Below are 21,409 nucleotides of genomic sequence, written 5' to 3' on the forward strand. Positions count from 1 at the left end.
AGACATGCAAGGGGAGAAGACTAGGATGATCCCCATGATAAGAGATTAGAACCATAGATATCAGTATAAACTCATGTTTAGCTTAATAAAGACAGATGGTTACATATTTATAAATATGTTTATGCACAATACACATGTTTTTCCTTGCTCTGTAAGCCAAGATTGCTTAGGAGCAGTAACATTTCTGTTGCATTGAACATACCTAGGGCCCAAATCTTGGTTTCTAATATCAATAAATTTTTCCCCTAAAGGAACCAGAGCTCCTTAAAGAAATGGCTGATTCTAGGACTGGGGTAGGAAATATATAAGCTAAGCCTAGAGTATCTTGTGGTGTTAAAAAGTAGAAAAGGCTTTTAAAATTAAAAAAAAAAGCCACAATGATGAAGGAATGTCAAAGAGACTTTGGAGTGCCTAGGAGCCAAAGCTAGAACACCCTGAGCAACAAAATAAACCAAGTGGTCTTGGATTCAAAGCTATGATTTTTCAGTAGCCACGTACGGATATGAGAATTGAACTATAAAAGAAGGCCAAATGCCAAAGAATTGATGCTTTTGAATTATGATGCTGGAGATAACTCTCGAGAGTCCCCTGGACTGCAAGGAGATCAAATCAGTCAATCCTAAAGGAACTCAGTCCTGAATATTCATTGGAAGGACTTATGCTGCAACTTCCACAATACTTTGGCCACCTAATGGAAGAGCCAACTCACTGCAAAAGAGCTTGATGCTGGGAGAGACTGAAGGCAAAAGGAGAAGGGGGCGGCAGAGGATGAGATGGTTAGATAGTATCACAGACTCAATGGACATGAATTTGAGCAATGGGAGATAGTGGACGACAGATGAGCCTAGTGTGCCCATGGGGTCACAAAGAGTCGGACACGACCTAGCAACTGAATAACAATATTGGATTAAAATCCAAAGTATAAACATTAAAGAGTTCCCTGGTGGCCTTGGCTTCCCTGATGGCTAAGACAGTAAAGAATCTGCCTGCAATGCAAGAGACCTGGGTTTGATCCCTGGGTCAGGAAGATGCCCTGGAGAAGGGAATGGCTACCTACTCTAGTATGCTTGCCTGGAGAATTCCATGGACAGAAGAGCCTGGTGGGCTACACTCCATGGGGTCACAAAGAGTCAGACACGACTGAATGACTAACACTTTCACTGGTGGTCGAGTGTTAGACTTGCTGCTTTCACTGTTGTAGCCTGGGTTCAGTCCCTGGCTGGGGAACTGAGATCTCCAAGATGTGCAGCACGGTCAAATTTTTTTTAAAAACATTCAAAATATAAAAATGATTATCTTTGAGCAAATACTGATATAAGCAAGTGACTGAATAAATACATAAATGGGACATGCATGCATGCATGCAGTCATGTCTGACTCTTTGCAACCCCATGGGCTGTAGCACACCAGGCTCCTCTGTCCCTGGGATTTTCCAGGCAAGAATACTGGAGTGGGTTCTTCAGGACATTCCCTTCTCCAGGACATAAATGGGAAAGAACAGACAAATCTCCCATGCAGAATTGAAAATGATTGATTTAGATACTCTGCCCTAAAGGAAGGGAAGCATAGCTCCTCACTCCCTATGCATAGACTGCACATAGTAATTTCCACAGAGAACAGTACAGAAAGGAGAAAAAAGAATAACTTTACAAGGAAAAAGAGATAAATAACCATGACCTCAGCCAGGTCCCTATTTTACTGAGATCAATAGTGATAGGCAGAGGGGACTTCCTTGGTGGTCCAGTGGCTAACACTCTGCACTCCCAATGCAGAGGGCCCAGGTTCCATCCCTTGTCTGGGAAGATCCCACGTGCTGCAGAGAAACTAAGTCTGTGCGGCACAATTATCGAGCCCTCCTGCTGCAAGATGCAACAATGGAAGCCTGTGAGCCTAGAGCCCATGCACTGCAATGAAGAAAAAGCCCTGCTCACTACAACTAGAAAAAGCCTGCATGCAGCAATAAGAACCCAAAACAGCCAAAAATACATAAATAAATTTTTTTAAAAGATTCACCATACAATGATGAAAATGGCACTGTACCTCTGTGGTCTTCCTCTGAAAACCCTTAACCACAGTGTAATCATGAAAAAAAAAAAAAAAAAGACAAATTCTAATACAGTGACATCTTATAAGATACCCAACAAGTACTCCTCAAAACTGTCAAAATCATCAAGAACAAGGAAAGTCTCAGAAACTATCACAGCCTAGTAAGACATGACAACTGAATGTAGTATGGCATCTTGGATGAGGTCCTGGAACACAGATAAAATCTAAGATAAAACTTATATAAAAACTTAGATAAAACTAAGCAAATCTGAATAAAGTATGAACTCTTGTTGTTCAGTTACTTGGTCACGTCCGACTATTTGTGACCCCATGGACTACAGCACTCCAGACTTCCCTGTCCTTCACTATCTCTCAGAGTGTGGTCAAACTTATATCCATTGATCGGTGATGCCATCCAACCATTTCATCCTCTGTCATCCCCTTCTCCTCCTGCATTCAATCTTTTCCAGCATCAGGGTCTCTTCTAATGAGTCGGCTCTTCCCATCAGATGGCCAAAGTACTGGAGCTTCAGCATCAGTCCATCTAATGAATATTCAGGACTGATTTCCTTTAGGATTACTGGCTTGATCTCCTTGCAGTCCAAGGGACTCTCAAGAGTCTTCTCCAACACCACAGTTCAAAAGCATCAATTCCTCAGTGCTCAGTCTTCTTTATGGTCCAACTCTCACACCCATACATGACTACTGTTACACTAGTAGTAGTATGAACTCTAATTAATAGTTTATCAGTATCTGTTTCTTAATTGTGACAGACCAAACGTATGACATTAACAGAAGAAACTGGGGAGTATGTGAAAACTCTCTGTACTATCTTTACAATTTTCTCATAAATCTGAAACTACTCTAAAAAGTTTTTTTTAAGTAAATTAAAGGAAAAAAAAAAAAACACAACACTGGTCTGACTCATGGCTGTGGTCAGTGTGGTCACTCCAGAGTCAACACTTGGGATACTTGACTCACTCTCCACCTCTGGCCTGCTGGGTGGCCAGTGTCCTTCGGTCACCGGGCACAGCATCCTGGTTAGATCTCAAAATACCCCTCCTGGATCATCCCTCTGCCAGGAAGAACAGGGCCAACAATCCTCCATGACCCAGTGAACGCAGAGCATCACATCACTGTTACCCCAAGAGGCATCCAGCCAGTTCATGACCTCAGAGTCCTGCGCAAGGTGGGGTGAGAATGTGATCTACGTGGCGAAAATTTATGAGCTGTGGACAGTTTCCCACAAGGCAAAGAGTAGAACTAACTAACAAACTTGCAAACCGCATGCTGTGGAAGGGAGAAGAAACAACTAGCAAACTGGGCAAACACAGATGAAACACATTCCCCAGGGAAGGTAGCATCTGAGCAGAGTGTAAGCGGGAGCATTAAAGAAAACATGTGCACCAATGTTGCTTATAAAGACAGAGCTCTTCTCCCTTCCTCTTCCACCTCAGAGAATGTCACTGGATGTTAATTGGATAAAAAAAACAGGAGAGCGGATTTAGTCACTCTAAATGGGAGAAACCAAACAAGAGGAAAAAGAGGAATTACAAAGGGATTGGGAGCAAGACAGAAGTAGTGAAAAAATGCGAGATGAGATGGGAGCAATTATAGCCAGAAAGATTAATTCAATTTGTCCAGCCACAGGAAGCCACAGTGACAGGAAGCATGGACTGGGGTGTTATTTGGGTTGAAAATAAGAGACCAAATTAAAGTTCCACTTCAAACATCCCTTAAAAAAACACCAGTAAGAACGAACTCCCTGACCCGAGAGCCGGAAGGCTCCTGTGCTCCCCCGCTGCTCCTCTGTTACAGACGCTCTTGACCCTGATAGAGTCTTGGATGTTGCAGACACCCTACACTGCAGCCTGTTGGACCCAGGTTACCACCACCCTGTTTGATCTGAAGCCAATGCTGCCAACCAGGAACTTCCCTCGTGGCTCAGACAGTAAAGCGTCTGCCTGCAATGCAGGAGACCTGGGTTCAATTCCTGGGTCGGGAAGATCCCCTGGAGAAGGAAATGGCAACCCACTCCAGTACTCTTGCCTGGAAAATCCCATGGATGCAGGAGCCTAGTAGGCTACAGTCCATGGGTCACAAAGAGTCAACAGTGAGTGACTCCACTTTCTTTTCTTTCTTTCATTGCTGCCAAGACCCCAAGCTAACAGCTAAGACAGTCAGTGTGTGCCACCCAAGGACATCAACCCAACCCACAGACCTACCAGACACTCGAGAAAGGCCCCTGAGACCCTCCCAGGCACTGTTCTTTCACAGCAGATCCACCTCCACATTTCTACAATTTTTTTAAATTTTTGAATTAATGTCTGTCTCCCCTACCAGACAGTAAGATCCACGAGAACAGGAACTGTATTGGCTCTCTCATCATTTTGCCCCAGGACTCCACAGCATGCCTAACATAGTGCAACTGTTTATGAATTAAATGAATGAAAGGATGGATGGATGAAAACGTCCCTCTCCACCCCTCCCCCAAGCAATGAGACCTTCAGAAGGAAAAAAGGATATTTTAATTCCAAATGACTGGGAAACAGGGATTGACACATACATACTATTGATACTATGTAGTAAACAGATGGGGATTCCCCAGTGGCTCAGCAGTAAAGAATCCAACTGCCAATGCCCTGGGCTGGAGAAGGAAATGGCAACCCACTCCAGTATTCTTGCCTGGACAGAGGAGCCTGGAGGGTTACCGTCCATGGGAACAAAAAAGGGTCAGAAACAACTTAGTGACTAAAAACAAACAAACAATAAAGTAGATAACTAATGAGAACTTGCTAAAGAGCACGGGGAACTCAACCTAATACACTGTGGTATGTGTGAAAGTTAAGTCAGTCACAGTCGTGTCCGACTCTTTGCGACCCCATGGACTGTAGCCCTCCAGACTCCTCTGTCCATGGGATTCTCCAGGCAAGAATACTGGAATGGGTTGTCATTTCCTTCTCCAGGGGATCTTCCTGACCCAGGGATCAAACCCAGGTCTCCCTGCATTGCAGGCAGATGCTTTAACCTCTGAGCCACCAGGGAAGCATAGTATGTATAGCTGATTCATTTTGCCATATAATAGAAACTAATATTTTAAAGCAACTATGCATGCATGCTTGCATGCTAAATCACTTTAGTCGTGTCCGACTCTGTGGGACACTGTGGATGGTAGCCCACCAGGCTCCTCTGTCCATGGGATTCTCTAGGCAAGAATACTGGAGTGGGTTGCCATTTGTTTCTCCAAGCAACTATACTCCAATAAAATTAATCCTAAAAAATAAAGAAAAAAAAAGAAAAAAATCCCAAGTGACTAGTACAGAGTTTGACCTGGGAGTCAGTTTACCCATAGAAATGGTGGTATAAATAATGATGAAGAGTCTGGTGCTACTAAACAAACCAGATACATAATTAGTAGTACAGTAATAAATAATACCAGGGCTTCCCAGGTGGTACTAGTGGTAAAGAACTCACCTGCCAGTGCAGGAGATGTAAGAGATGCAGGTTCGATCCCTGAAATGGAGAGGAGAAGGAAATGGCAACTCATTCCAGTACACTTGCCTGGAGAATCCCATGGACAGAGGAGCCTAGCAGGCTACAGTTCACGGGGTCCCAAAGAGTTGGACACGACTGAAGTGACTTCGCACAGCAAATAATACCAAGCAATCATTGGGCATTTACGAAGTGCCAACTACTATGCTAAACCCTTTTCAGACATTATTCAGGAACTCTGCCAGGTAGTTATTTCTTATCACTCTTTTGCAGGTGAGGCAACTGAGGCTCAGAGGGGTTAAGTCACCTGCCCAAAGTCACCCAGGTAGCCGTGACAGAGTCACAAGCCATCCAGGCCTGTCTAACTCCAAAGCCCCTTCTCTTTACTACTCCAGAGTTTAGCTACATAACAGAAGCAACAGATGTCAGGTGGGGCCTAGAATCTAGCCACCATTTATGACACTGAATCCCCAGGAAGATGCCTTCTAGTTCCAAACAGTCAACTAATTGCAAAATAAACTTTAGTAAATCATCTGGTTCCCTGGCTGGAGACCACCTGTGGAGGCCCAGCTGGTCATGCAAGGAGATCATGCAAAGAAGCAGGGACAGAGGAAGTCAGGTGAGGACGCTGGCTTCAGTGAGGAAAGGGGGCAGAATTAATTCTAAGGGGAAAATGAGACTGCTTTTCACAACTATAAAGGAGTGGTAAGCTGTGGTTCCAATAGCCTTGGGAAAAGGAACCAGAAACATCCTCTGCCCACATATGCAGAGAGACTGGGCATGTCACCACCCCTGACTCTGACCATCAAAGAGGGATGGTGGATTCCCAGTCCATGTAAAGAGTTTGGATGTCATCACTCCCACCCTCACTCACACACACATGAAAAGCTTAAACTGAAAAGAAGCTGGCCAATCCACAGGGCCACCGTGGGGCTTCACTGAGACCATGAACACAGAAGCACTTATTCAACTGCAAAAACAGCAGGTGCTTCCCCTGTGGCTCAGCTGGTAAAGAATCTGCTGGCAATGTGGGAGACCTGGGTCTGATCCCTGGGTCGGGAAGATCCCCTGGAGAAGGGAATGGCTACTCACTCCAGAACTCTTGCTTGGAGAATTTCATGGACAGAGTAGTCTGGAGGGCTACAGTTCATGGGGTCGCAAAGAGTAGGACACAACTGAGCTACTAATACACACACACACATTAATACAGTAGAAGGCATCAAAACCAAATATCTGTGGATTTCTTTTTTAATCCAACGTCTGGTATTTGACAAGTATAAAAACATAGCAATAGTTCAACCTCTGAACCAAAGTAGATTTGCCACACAGGGGCTCTAGAGCAGATCCAGGCGTAGTGAAAGAACACTTAGGACACAGAGAAAGCCACCTCTAAGCCTGCTCAGAGTTCACTGGACACCGGCCTTATTTCTTTTCTGGCAGGGCTGCCAAGCTACGAGGTCACAGAACTACAGTCACATGGCTGGATTTCTGAAAGGCACCATCAGGTTTCTCTTGGGAGTTTTGGTGTCAAAGACATATCCAAGATCCCAAACCACCAAGTCTATGCTGGGCCCTGAGGCAGACAACGGATGAGGGAAGTGGGAAGGCCTCCAGAGTGGGGCTCCAGAGGCAATTGGGAGCTCGCTACTACAAGAGAGTGGGTAGCCTTGGGAAGATGTGAAGTCAAGAGAGCACATGGAACTTACTGACTTCAGCACACATTTATTTTCACTGTAATGGGGGTTAAATCTCACAAGGCTAAATTCAAGGTCTCAACAGGGCTGCATTCCTTCTGGAGGCTTCAATGGAAAAATCCCTTCCCTCGGCTTTTCCAGCTGGAAGCTGCCTGCAGGTCTTAGCTCTCGGCCCCTTCCTCCATCTTTAAAGCCAGCAACGCAGCATCTTCTGACTTTGTTCCCATCCTCACAGCCTCTCCTCTGATTCCTACTCTCCTTCTTCCTCTTTCCCTTATAAGGACCCTAGGGTCCTTATAATGATGTCACTGGGCTCGCCTGGATAATCCAGGAGAATCTCTCCTGAGCTTCCTTAATTTAGTCCCACTCCCTTCTCCATGTAAGGTGACACATGCACAGGTTCCTGAATTAGGGTGCAGACATCTTGGGGGCAGGGGAAGCATTATTCTACCTACCACCTAAATGGGCAGGGAAAGTCAGGCCCCAAAAAAGAAAAAAAAAATTAATATTCAGGGAAAAATAGGGATGGGACTTCCTTGGAGGTCCTGTGGTTAAGACTCTGCCTTCCAATGCAGGGGGAGTGGGCTCGATCCCCGGTCAAGGAGTTAGATCCTACATGCCACGCAGTGAAGGGAGGGGTGGGGGGGGTACCCTTCAGAGAAAAGCAGGGATGAGGCGATATTTTCCCCCCAGCTTCCCCAGTTCTGCTTTCCTGACCTGCTGCCTCTTGTCCTTGAATTTCTTGAGACACCACTCATCTGCTCTGCCAGTTACCTCAAAAGATTTAGTAAGCTCTCACCCCAAACCACACAACCAGCAGGTGGTGGACAGGAGATTTACACCCATGTCTCTCTCACTTTAAAGCCTGTGTCCCAAACCACAGGCACCCAGGAAGCACAGACAATCTGTGGGAAAGTTAAGGAGCTGAGCAGGTCAGAAGACTGGACCAAAGGGCCAAGCCTAACAAATCAAGTTTAACAAGGAGAACTGAAGGCCCTTAAGAAACCAACTATTTGACTGCAGGATGGGTGAGGCACAGAAGAAACCTTGATTAAAACCTTGATTAAAAAAAAAAAAGACTCGGGGATAATAGTTGAGAACATGTTCACTGTGAGATAACTGTCAAAAGATTGCTATGACCTCTGAAAATTACATATCTAGATCCAGGAGGGCAGGGCAGCTAATCATACTGCAGACACCCCTGAAATTAAGACCAACTCCCCCAACTACTTCAGAAATATGTCTTTTCACCCAAGCACACAGTCTCAGGGCAATATGCCGGGAGTCCTGAGGACAAACGTGCCACCTACCCAGCAGTGACCATAGCCAAATGAACCCGGCTAAGCGGTGCCATCATATCTCCCTCCCTGGTGAGTTTGGAAGCTCCCTCTGCTTGGGATGAACAGCAGGAGCCTAGTGTCAGAAAAGTTTGGCCAGGGTGACTTCAGGAACAAGAACCCAGAAGGCAGCACCAGGTACAGGAGAAGGGGTGCTACAAACAGGATAAACTGTCACCAAATGTAAATACCAGAAGGGCTGTCATGTGAAAAGAGGATTAAACTTGCTGTGTGTGACTCCAAAAGTTAGAACAAGGAACAATGAGTAGATATGCCAGGGACACAGATTTCAATTCAAAGGAAGTGAGGAATCATTTTCTAACAGCAATGCTTGAAGGTAAACAGCACTGTTTCAGTGGAGGAATGTAAACAGGGCAGGGCTGCCAGTTCACAGATGGGTTTAAAAGGCGATTCCAGGGTCAAACCATCAACAAGGGAGGGCTCTTCCAAATCTGAGAGTCAATGACTCCCTCTCCTATTTACTAACAATCATCTATTTACATATCAGAGAAAACATCAGACAGTCAACCCAGAGACAGGAAGCACAGAGGTGAGAACAGCCAGGCACACTCTTTAAGAGGGAAAAAGATAACAGAACAACCAGAGAACAAGATCTTCTCCAAACTGTATCCTGGGTTTTCACATGTACAGAACGGACTTGAGAATAAGCCTGCTGACCAGGTGCAGCCGCTCCTGCCTGCAGCTGGGGTGTGGGGTGGCGGTGGGGAGGTGCTCTGGCCCACTGGCTGCTACCCACTGCCTAGGGGACTCCAGCCTGGACCGGAAGTGAATGAGTCACCCTAGACACAGCCCTGACACCAGACTCATCCCAACACAAACTCCAAATCATCATTTGCTGGTTGCCCACCCAGCAGAGGAAGGAAATCAACTAACTCTAGCCTGCCCCAAAGGAAACCCAGGATGCCACATTAAAAGCTGTAAATGCTTTTGGACAATGGACAGAAAATACAGAAAACGTGAGCCTTGGTGGAATTTTCCAAGAAGCACTGGAAACTCATAGTTGACAATATCTATCCTTTCAATACTCAGGAAAAGGTAGAAAAGCACCTGGAGGCTCTCAGGGGGTCATTTACAAGAGACTAAGAAATTGTGTATAGAAGCTGAGCCAAAGCCCAATGCAAGTATCCACATTGAAGAGGAAAGTGAAGAAAACCAGCGGGAGCAGAAGAGACAGCAGAAATGTCAGAACTGCCCAACTGGAAGCTCCTTAAGCGGAAGTATGAGCAGATCTGGCTTGGGCTGTCCACTGGGAGTACAGTGGGTGAAATCAAGGAATGCATGAATGAATGCTGAGCCAGCCGTGAGCAAGTCCTCGAGAGGATGAACCTAGCAAAACTGCTTTTCCCAAGTATGAAACTTTTGCTCCCCAATTTTATCTTGGTGTATGTGGGTGCTCTTCAATTCTTGGATGTAACATGATGCACTGTGTGGCTTGTTTTTTTCTCTTTTGCTAAAAAGACAAAATGCAGCCCTTTTCTTAGAGAGCGAAGTTTATTGTGTTTGAGCCTTTTCAGATTCAGAGGAGAAATGAGATTTAATTAAAAATGACAGGATAACATATTGGTGGACCTTATATTTTAAGAGTCTGAAAATAACCCGTGGCAGCTTAGAGAAAGCTGCCTGGCAATCATCTATCCGGAACTTCCCTGTGGTTTCCTCCCATTGTTGCTCCCCACCACACACACAGTGACTAGTGCTCCTATCGGACTAAGATCCCAACACGACCAAGAGCCACTTCCTTCTCTACCTCAACCACTCGAGGCCCGAGATGGCCTTTCTAACTCAAGTGTTCCAGTACACGCAACACATGTGACAAGGCCAAAAATAGAAAAAAATAAATGTGATAGGAAAGGCTCCCAGAAGTGTATTTAAGTAACTGCCAACAGCTTTGCTCGGAAGTAGAGAGTAAATTAGAATAATCTTGACTCAGGGATCCAAAGCAACATGGGTCACAATAGAGAAAGCAGCACTTCTGTCAATGGGACATCAGGCAGGTCCCACTACAAGGAAATGATTCAGCTACAAGTAGGATTTCATGGTCCTGGAACCTTTGGGCACCCTGCCTAGGTCTCCACTTACCATAATAAACCTGTAATATGGGGATGATGGACCTATTGGTTTCAGTAATTTCAGAATTGTCTGTCTTTAAGCATCCCGGTCCAAACTTCAGCAAACTAGAATGGGAAATACAGGCAAACTTCCACCACTCAGCTTTTTGTCTTTGGTTACTAAAAATCAAACTTCAGATATGGATGACTCAGACCGCCCATGAAACTTAAAAATTTGACAATTTATCAAAAGACTTTATTAGAGCAACAAGACACATATTAATCTAAAGAGAGACTTCTTGATAAGGTCTCATCCAAGCTAGTTTATTTTTCAGTATATCTTAGGATTGTGATGTTGGACATAAGAAAGTGAGTACAAAGAATTGATGCTTTTGAACTGTGGTGTTGGAGAAGACTCTTGAGAGTCCCTTGGACTGCAAGGAGATCAAACCAGTCAATCCTAAAGGAAGTCAGTCCTGAATATTCATTGGAAGGACTAATATCAGCTGAGGTTGAAGCTCCAATACTTTGGCCACCTGATGCAAAGAACTGACTCATTAGAAAAGACCCTGATGCTGGGAAAAATCGAAGGCAGGAGGAGAAGGGGACAACAGAAGATGAGGTGGTTGGATGGTACCACCGACTGAACAGACATGAGTTTGAGTAAGCTCCGCGAGTTGCCTGGTGTGCTGCAGTTCATGGGTTTGCGAAGAGTTAGACACTACTGAGCGACTGAATTGAAGAAGCTAACAGATGACACAGCTGGGATCCTGAGGACACCAGGTTTGTCCCACTCAAGTCCATGTTTGCCCACCTTACCGACCGTTCTAACTCCTCAGCACACAATCTGCATGCCTCTAATAGGGAATCCCCCAACCAGGATGCAAGTCCACTCACCTGAACAGGTGAGCACACCCTGCTCAGAACCCTGGCCTGTCTTGGCTAAAACACCTTCTAGGCTGATGGCTCGTGCCTTGAGTCTTTCAAAACAGAGGGAGCCATGACCACCTGTCAAACTAGGAAAGGGCAAGTCCCGAGCCGGGAAACACACAGTAAAGATGGTCCTCGGGGAGCTTTCTGTTCCTAACTCCCTTCCGGATGTTTGGTTTCTCAAACCAAATAACGTTTTATTGGACTTGTTTCTCTACATTTTTCTCAGTAGAAAAACAACTCCCCAGGTGGATTCAACACAGAACCACACCTACTCTTGCTGTAGTACCTTCCAATTGTCTAACAGCAAGAATGTTCCTGGGACCATTTGATCCTCTCTATGAACGCCTGGCTTCCCGTGGGATGGGGAATCAGTCAGCCCCACCCCCTCTCAGCAACCTGGAAGCATCGTAGATTCTCTCCGCCTCCTGCACTACCCCAGTTAGGGGTTGCTTCTGTTCGACCCTGCCCCCCAATATCTCAGCCGCTCTTTCCCATCCCCATGCCAGCCCCCTAATTGGGACCATATGTGTGTCTCATCTGGGTATCAGCACTCGCCTCATTTGTCCTGCAGCCTTCACTCTTATCTTCCTCCAACCCCCTGTCCACACATCAGCGTGGTCTTTTCAGATTTGTCCATTCATTTGCACTTCAGCTTAAGTATTCAGTTACTTCCCTTGAGTTCAGGATAATAATACAAGCTTCCTCACCCAGCATAGAAGGCCAGGCCCCTGACAGGCACAGACCATGGATCAATGGCCTGCGAAGGCTCCGGACTCCGTGGCTTCTGTAAGCCTGCCTGGCCACATCCACTCTTCTCAGACTCACCTTCCCTGAGTCCCCAGCCAGGTTTCCTCCCTTGTGCTCCCCCCACCACACACACACACCGCAGTGCCCTTCTCAGCCCAAACACTGACCAAGACTGTCCACTTCCTTCTCTACCTCCCCGTTACGGTGCGGGGGCTCCTGGAGGGAGGGCCTGCCCCTTAATCTCTATAGTGTTTAGGACTCAGTGACACTCAATGAATGCACATGTGACAAAGGGTCAAAGGGCAATGTTAAGAGCACACCCCAAGCTGACTGATGGATAAGCGCAAAGGCTCCAGAAGTGTAGCTCAGGGAAGGCTGCCCAAGCTTTGCTCTGCAGTTTGAGAGTCACATTTCTGAATAATCTTGACTCAGTGAGTCCAAAGACAACAACTGGGCTCCCATATTACAGAAAGGAGACTCACCTCTGAATGAGGCACTCAGGACAAAGGTCTCCTTCAAAGGAAATGATTTCAGCCTATGAATGTATGTTTTCATCAGCCCTGAACACTTGAGGCCCCAAGGGAAACCTAACGGTTTCCCCGTTACCATAATAAATGTTTAATAGGGTGTGTTCCGTCCTCAGTTGCTTTCAGAAATGACTTCAGGGATTGGTCTGTTTTCTTTCCAAGCATCCCACGTGTCCTAAGACTTCAGCAAGACTCAGACATGTAATCAGGTCACTTAACTTCCACTCCACCCTCTCAGCTCCTTGTCTTTTGAAGATACTACATAGAATAATAATACTTTCAGATATGGAATGCACAGTCAGAACCCCCTTTTTTGAACTTAAAAATTTAAATATTATCAAAAGGGACCTTTTATTTTCAGTAGCAAAAAGGCTACATATTATTCTAATGAGCTTTCTGATAAGAAATCTCATCCACACTAGTCTTATTTTTCATAATTATTTCTTTGAGGACTTTTTGTGTGGTAAGACTAGAAGTGATACAGAAAACAAGAGATGAGGAATCTTTTAATAGTTTGTAAAAACAAAGAAAAAAAATAGATCCAGACATCAGGGTAAATTACAGCAAGTGAGTCAAGACCTCCTATAAACACTAAATCTTAGTTCTCACTGCTGTAACAGAATGTTTTGAAACTTCTCACATATCCATGAGCCCCAAAATATGGAGTGGTTATCTTTCATGGGATGGGTGATTTCATAGGCTAATGAATGCTAGGATTATTCCAAATATTTTGGAGAAGGGGCAGAGATTTCCACAATTTGGGTCATCGTCCACTTTTTGGCCTCAGAACTGTCATGGCACTTGTGGGTGTCATTTAGACAATCAGCACGTAATGAGGCTCAAGGTCTACCAGAAGTCGAATCTTCCGCCATCTTGGGCCTGATTGGTTCTAATCATAGAACCAATGTCATATGTCAAACATATGTCATATGTCAATCTTTATGTCACATCTTTAACAGCTATGTTACTCTTTCCAAGGTTGTGCCCTGCCCATTTCCCTTCTGTCTCAAGACAGCCAACTATACTGTGACCAATCATCAATGACAAGAATCACAAATTCTGCTATCCAATGGTACAGTAAGCACTAGGTTACTACTATCTGGTAAATACTTAATATTTTGATAAATAAATGCATGTAAGAAAAAATTACTTGTTTCAGAAAGTATTCAGTGTATTAGTCACTCAGTCATGTCCAACTCTTTGTGACCCCATGGACTGTAGCCTGCCAGGCTTCTCCGTCCATGGAATTCTCCAGGCAAGAATACCGGAGTGGGTTGCCATTCCCCTCTCCAGGAGATCTTCTAAGTTCAGTACGCATACTAATAACTTTTAGATTTACACGGCACTTTCATGTGAGTCTGATTAGTATGCTCTCCTGTGCTTCATCGGCATCTTTAAACACACTTCTGAGAGGAGCACCCTCTGCGCCTGGCAGGCATCTGGTTTCCTGAGGTCTACACACTGCAGACCTTTTGTTCCCACCCTCAGGGCCCTGCCCCATCACTGACCCCACTACCCCACGTCACCATACAAGGTCACACTGCTGTAACTGCAGAACAAATTCCAGAGTTCTGAGCTCCTAACTGGACTTCCCACCTACTCCCTTCTCCAAACCCTCAATTGGCTTCCTGCTCTCATCACAACAAACCTTAAGATGATATGCAAAGTCCAGCACTGTCCCCCAGCCCCACCACCAGCTGATAGAACACACTTGCTTCATTCATTCTCCTCCAGCTACACTGACACCGACCTTGCTGGTCCCGGAACACGCCAAACACACTCCTGCCCCTGTGCCTTCTGCCTGAGGGCCGTTGGTGTCCCTGTCCCCTTTCCCAGTACCCTTCCCCCACGTAGCCAAGCTCCAGATTTTCAGGTCTCAACTTCTTGGTAATCAATTCATAGTAAAAAATCTCTCTGTCAGAAAAGATTACTCCCATAAAGTAGGATTTTCAACCATCCCCTGCCTCCATCCTCACAGACCACCTCATCTTGGTGTACTATTCTTCTGACTCTGGTCATCTGCTGATTTGCTGTAGTTTGTTCACTTGTGTTTACTGGCATCTCCCCTGCCAGGTCTCTGTCTCTAGAATTCAAGTTGCCATGAATGGGCGCTGTGCTAAGGATACTGCCACATCATTAGGATTAATGCAGGGCTTGGCACACAATGGGTTCTTGGTAAATACTTGTATTAAATGAATGAAGGAATAAACAACATGTGCATTACATGTAAGTTGCACCCCTACAGGGATGATAAAGCTCCACAGTCTCCAAGACCTTTCCTGTCTCTGAAGCACCCTGGGAAAAGACACTAAGTCTGGGCTGGCGGAAGGGAACATAGAAGGAGCACAGAAGAAGTCAGATTAGCAAACCACCTTCTCAGGGGTCCCCAACCCATGCCCAGGAGACCAGAGTTAGCTCCCTCTCCTCCCTGCCCACTGCACACCCTTGAAAGACAGGAAAGAGCTGAAGAATGCAAGTTACAAACCCAAGAATGCTACAGAAAACATGGATGCTACAAAAACAAAAATGCTACAGAAAACCTAGGCAGAGTCAGAAGAGGAATCTCTGGAAGACGAAAACCTTACCTGAGGGCAGGAAAAGCAAAGGTCACAGCTCCCAAATCTGGAGCAACACAGTCAAGAGCAGTACACAGTGCCCAGGAAGGAGAGAAAGTGGTCCAGCCCAGAGATCATGGGAGCAATGATGCTGGTGTCACCACTGACAATGGAAACGATAGGGTGGATGTAGTGAAAGAACCATCTTTTGGTAACTAATACTTGCACTGCATTTTACACTTTAAAGCATCAACACAATGTGACTTTACTGATTCACATAAAAGCCAGTAAGGCCGGCAGTAAAATTTTACAGATATGGAAACAGGCTCAGAAAAGCCAAGTGATTTTTAGGCAAGACTGCACAGCAAGCAAGCAGAGGAGGTGGAACTTAAAGGGTCTTCCAGCTACAAGGACTGAAGACTCCCTCAATTCCAAATGAACTTGATTCTTGAGGACCCACTACAAGTGATTAACAAGACATTATCCATGGAATGCAAATAACTATTCAAAAGCAGGATACCCCTCACCCACCCCCCCAAATTCCTCTAGAGATTTATTCCACACTCTCTTGACTTGGGAGAAATCTGGCCTTCTCTAAGCCTTCCTAAGGTGGCCAAAAGCTGAAAAGCCCAAAGAGAAGTCAAGCCCAGGCCTTTAAAACTGTTGCCTCAGGGCTCTGCAAAACCACAGCAAGAGGCTGCAGAGTATAAAACAAAACTGCTGCTGAAAGTATTTTTATGTGAAAGTGCACCCTCTGCAAAAACTTGTTATAAAGGCTCATATTTTTCAATAAGTTCTTTCAAAATGCCATTACCATCACTGTCATGGAAACTTGGGTTCAGAAAACGCATGGCAGGTTCATTAAGTTGATTAGAACTGCATTCTTACTTGAAAATATCTGATGTGCAATTACAAAAGAAAATCTCCAACATTCATAAATCCAAAAAGATGCTGCTCAGGTAGATGCAAAAATGAAGAGAGAAAAGAAAGGATTTTTCCTGGAGTTCCAAGAGGTCCAAAGCTGGGCCCTCCAAACTCGTCAGGGAGAAGGGAGTGCAGACGTAAGCCACTTTCCTGGAAGCACGGCAGAGTTCGGAGGTCCCAGGCACAGAACAAGTACCCAGGCTGCCTTGAGAAAGCACAAAGGAAAGAGGTGTTTCTGACAGTCTAAGTCAACACCTCTCATCATGATGGAAACCGATGAGAAGTCAAGGCTGACCGCAGAGATGGGTCCAGCGCACTCCTTGGGCAGCAAACACATCTGGGCTCTGGGCCCCACCAGTGCCTCGGGAGACGGCTTGCCTCCATGGGGGCCTCAGAAGGGGCAGGGGCGGGTACCAGGGCTCTGGGCTGTGTAGGCATCTGCCTCCAAGAAAGGCAGGGGCCCTCTGCCCTGTAGCTCTGGGAATAAAGTCAACCTGGGTCCAGGATCAGGCACGGTGGCTTCCTGGACAGGGGCCCCACCACTCCCTGGCCATCCTCTCAGGCCGTTGCTTCTGCACAACGTCACCCCCATCTATTTAGACTGAGTATTTGCCAGCTTGCCTCCAGCCAGCCAGATGCTGCCTTTCAAGGATTGCGTATTTCCATAATTATTTCCAGGAGAAGCAAACACTTTCGAGCCACTAGGGTTTGCCATGGAATTCACTTTCCCACAGCAGGGTGTCGGTCCGCCTCTGCCCCTGCTCTCTGTGGGCGCGCGACAGGGTGGGCCCCCAAAGCCCCACCATCAGGGAAATCTGGTTTGAAATAAACCCCTTGGCATCAGTGAAGTGTTAATTCACCTCTTGGGTTTGGCTTTTTTTGGTTTGGTTTGTTTCTTGGTTGTTTTTTTTAACCCTGTATTTCTTTGAAAGGAACCTCACTTTTGAAGGAGAGTTTTAAACATGCTCCCTTTAGGCCATACTGCAAAAATAATATCGTTTTCTTAGCAGCAGAGTCTTGGCCTAAAGACTTCTAGGAGACCAGCACGTTGTACTGGGCCCCAAAGAGGGGTGTGCCAGCCTGGCCGACAGAGCTCAGCATGAGTCAGGGGCAGGTTGGTCTGGCCAAGACCACCTCGGAGGCTGCCACTGAGAAGGCAGACCTCCTTGTCCACAGCTGGCAGTCAAGGCTCCTTAAGAGTCACTTTCAGAAGACTCTTCTGACATCAAGTTCCTGGCAGGCACAGTGGAAAGAACTGCCTCCAAATGATAGCACAGGATTCCATGGTGGCCTTTTCTGACATCATTGGAATTACCACCTCCAATCTCTTGAGTAGATCCAGGAAAGTGCCCAACCCTTAGATTTTCATTTAAACTAATGCAGGCATGCAGCTGGAATCTCAAAGACCCACTTCCTTGTCAAAATACTTGGGCCTGTAGCCCTAAACACTGAGGACTGGGAAATACTTTCCTGAGGGATGGGACAGAAAAAACAAAAGGCTCCTATGAGTAATTTAACCTAAGGGAGGAAGGGCAGAGGGTGAAGGAGCTGGAGCCTTTAAATTCCCCACTTCAATGCCACTGGGCATTCAACTTGTCAAACACAGAGCACCTACTATGTGCAAGTCACCTTCAAAGCGGTGGGGAGGGCATGCTGTGAAGCCTCCACACAGTAGAGGAATCAGGTTAGGTTCAGCTAACAACTTCGGCTTAAACAGTAAGAAATAAGCATGGAGAGCAGCAGTTCAAGGCCAGTACCATAGCTCGAAGGGCGTCAAGGACCCAGGATCCTCCTTTCTTGGTGCCCCACTAACCTAGAGCAGGGCTTCCAACATTACGGTTACTTCATGATCCCAGACGGCTGCTGGATTTCAGCCACTGTGTCCATGTTCCAAGCAGTAGGTAGGACAGACAAAAAGCCAAAGGGGCGTACTGTCTATACAAGTCAGTCCCTGGAACCGTCTTATAAGCCACACATCACACTTCACCTTTCACTCACTAAAGCTTAAGTCGCTGGCCCATAGCCAGGTGAAAGAGAGGCTGGGAAATAAAGTCTTTTAGCTTGGCACATTACTGTACTCAAAAAGTCAGGCTTTTGATTACTGAGAAAGCAGGATAGGATACTGGATGTAAAATTAGCAGCCTTTGCCACATAACACATAAAAAGAGAATTTGAAGATAAGCCAATTTGGAGGTCTACTAAGTTTAACAGTTGGTAGTAGGAAAAAAAAAGAAAAGGTATTGAGGATTGAAGGTTCAAGTGATATTATACTTCAGGGAAACTAAAAACTTTATTAAGTTGGAAGTGTTATGAACAAGTAATAAAACCAACTTCCCAGAACTATCCACCTTTGAATTGAACATACTTCATGAAACATTACAGCTCAAAGGCAAGTTTCTTAGGCATTCTAGAACAGTGGCTCCATCAGACTCACTAGAGAGCTTTTTAAAAACAAATCCCTAAGATACCCCACTTTTAGAAATTGTGATAGATGGTTTAGAGTTGAGGCCTAAAATTCTGTACACACACACACACAAACAATTAAGGTAATTCCTCCGATGGGTAGTCTGGTTCAAAAACAGTGATTTCATCCAAACCTTCATTTCAAACATGAGGAGACAATTTACAACAATCATGTGACTCATCCAGGGTCCCTAATGACCATCCAACCATCCCCCAGAGGTCTTAGATTCCAGGTTAGATCCATCCACTTAAATGGTAGTTACCTACCCACCAGCAAACATGGTACAACGGTCGGCTGAATCCCCACCCCTGCAGACAGACCAAGCACTCTCAGAGATGCAAGCTTCTTGGTGCTACAATACCACCCACACTGGGGAACTCGAGGAGGGGTTTAAAATGAGTATGTACGCACAACATGTGCATGAATCTGCATCTATACATCCACATCTACAGCCCCCTTCTCTGACATCTCAAAGACCCTGGGAAGGAGGCAAAAGGCACCAGCCAGGGATAAAGAACAGAGGCTGGCAAAGAGCCACACTTCAGTCAGCACGTGAATGCAGGCGCTTCCTGTGTTGGGGATTTCCCAACCACTTGTAGGCGAATCCATATGAGGCGGGTTCCACCATCATTGGTAGGAATGAAACAACCTAACTCTCATCTCTGCCCCCACCCAACCATCGTGGGGGTGGGCCTCTGTCCTGACAGCAGTGTGGCTACTGGCGGGATCAGGCTACGGTCCTGCCTACCTGGGCTTCCCTGGGTCCCAGACCATTTCCACAGCCTGGTCCCCACCGCCCCAGTCATGTGAGTCTTACTGCATCCTCGTGGTGCTGAATAGATGGTCTCTGCTTAGATCTATCAGGGTTAGTTTCTGTTGCTAAAAATAAAAGATCCAGGATTAATGTCCTCAAGGAAGTAGGGAGGGCTCCAGATCTCCAGAGGTTATCTGTCTCAGGATAAGTGGATAACCAAAAGTCTGGAAGGGGGACAAAGGTTCAAGGAAGACGCTCAGGCTAGGTTAGGCATGGCAAGGCAGGGACCAGAGGACCAGAGGGGATCTGATGGGGTGGAGACCAGCATCTTCTCTGCTGCCCTCTCTTTCTTCCATCCATTCTTCCTCCTCTCTCTCCCGGTCTTGTCTGCCTCCCTTCCTGACAGAAAGGCATCCATTTCTCCTCTTTCTTGCCTCTTACATCCAAGAAATAGTCATCTCTTTTGTCTAGAAGCTAAAACACAAGAAAAAAAAACCTGACACTCTTGGCTGTGCTTTGAAAACACAAGGAGATATGCAGAAACTGCCTTTGATAAGGGTGGGGAAACAAAAGTACACACTGGTACACTTGTGGCAGACAATACCAAGTTTTAAATGTACACACCACCTCATCCAGCAATTTTACTCCTAGTAATTAACCCTGAACAGACAAGTACACTAACTTACTTCTAAGTATATAACTTCATATGTACCAAGTATTTCTAAAAACGTAAATGTCCATTCACAGGAGCTTGGCTACCAACAACCTACAATGGCAAAGAATCTAAAACAGAATGCATACATATGAAAGAATCACTTTGCTCTACACCTGAAACTCATACAATATTGTAAGGCAATCACAGTTCAATTAAAAAAAGAAAAAAACTATGCTTAAAAAAATTAGGAGCTTGGCTAAATTATCCATATCATGGAATATCAGAAAACTATTTTTTTAATGATTTATATACATAGCCTTGGAAAGTATAAATCAAGATACATTGTTTTTAAAGGTATCAGAACAATGTATAGAGAGATATATTACGAGAATAGCCTCATTTCTAAAAAATAACTTGTCTGCATAAAGTTACATTAACATCTAAAAAAAAATTTACCAAATTCTTAAAAGCAGTTATAATTAAAGGTGATAAAATAAGGTGCTTTCCATTTAAGTCATACATTTCTGTAGTGCTTCAGTTTTGATTACAAATAAGTAATTACAATAATAAGAAAAAAATAAAAATAAATGGAAGCTGAAATGTCCTTTGAACATGCAAAACAGTAGTGTTGGGAAGCCCATGGTTTCCGTTTAAGGCAACAGGCAATCCAGCACCCAACACAGAACACAATTCAACATGAACTTCCTCCTTCTTCCACTTTTTACACACAACCACACACAGTTGAAAGTTAAAATCCCTACCTAAAGTAAGTAGAACCAATAACAAAAGGGTGAGCTGCTACAGAATCAAACAAGCACATCAGTTACAGAAGATGGCAGAAGAATCACAAAGACCAGTCATCAGAATGAGAAGCCCAGCAATTTCCACAACTATCTAGCATAGAAACAAGTCTTATGCACTAAGAGCCTCTGAACATAACGCCACACGACAAATAAGATTAATAAGAATGAAATGGTAAACTGTATTTCATGTCTAGGTTTTAGTAGTTCAGGGAGATGTGTCCCTATTGAAATTTTAAGCAAAAAGCTAAACATTTAGTCTTACCACTTGAAAAAATAAATTTTGAAATTCAGGAAAATGAACTAATGTAAAATATCTAATTGCCCAAAATGTTCGACAAGTAATCTATTGGCCTGGCCCAAAAGTCCATTCCTTTTCTTCTATATCTTACAGAAAACCCGAACAAACATT

At 45.1% G+C, this 21,409-nt stretch overlaps 1 protein-coding gene across 2 annotated transcripts in view; it reads right to left on the reverse strand.

The window, feature by feature from the left end:
- CGNL1 (cingulin like 1) overlaps window positions 1-21,409 on the reverse strand; it is a 173,787-nt gene that overhangs the window by 132,786 nt on the left and 19,592 nt on the right. The window lies entirely within an intron of this gene.

The sequence above is a fragment of the Odocoileus virginianus genome, chromosome 6, assembly GCF_023699985.2.
Source record: "Odocoileus virginianus isolate 20LAN1187 ecotype Illinois chromosome 6, Ovbor_1.2, whole genome shotgun sequence".
In the NCBI taxonomy this organism is placed as follows: domain Eukaryota; kingdom Metazoa; phylum Chordata; class Mammalia; order Artiodactyla; family Cervidae; genus Odocoileus; species Odocoileus virginianus.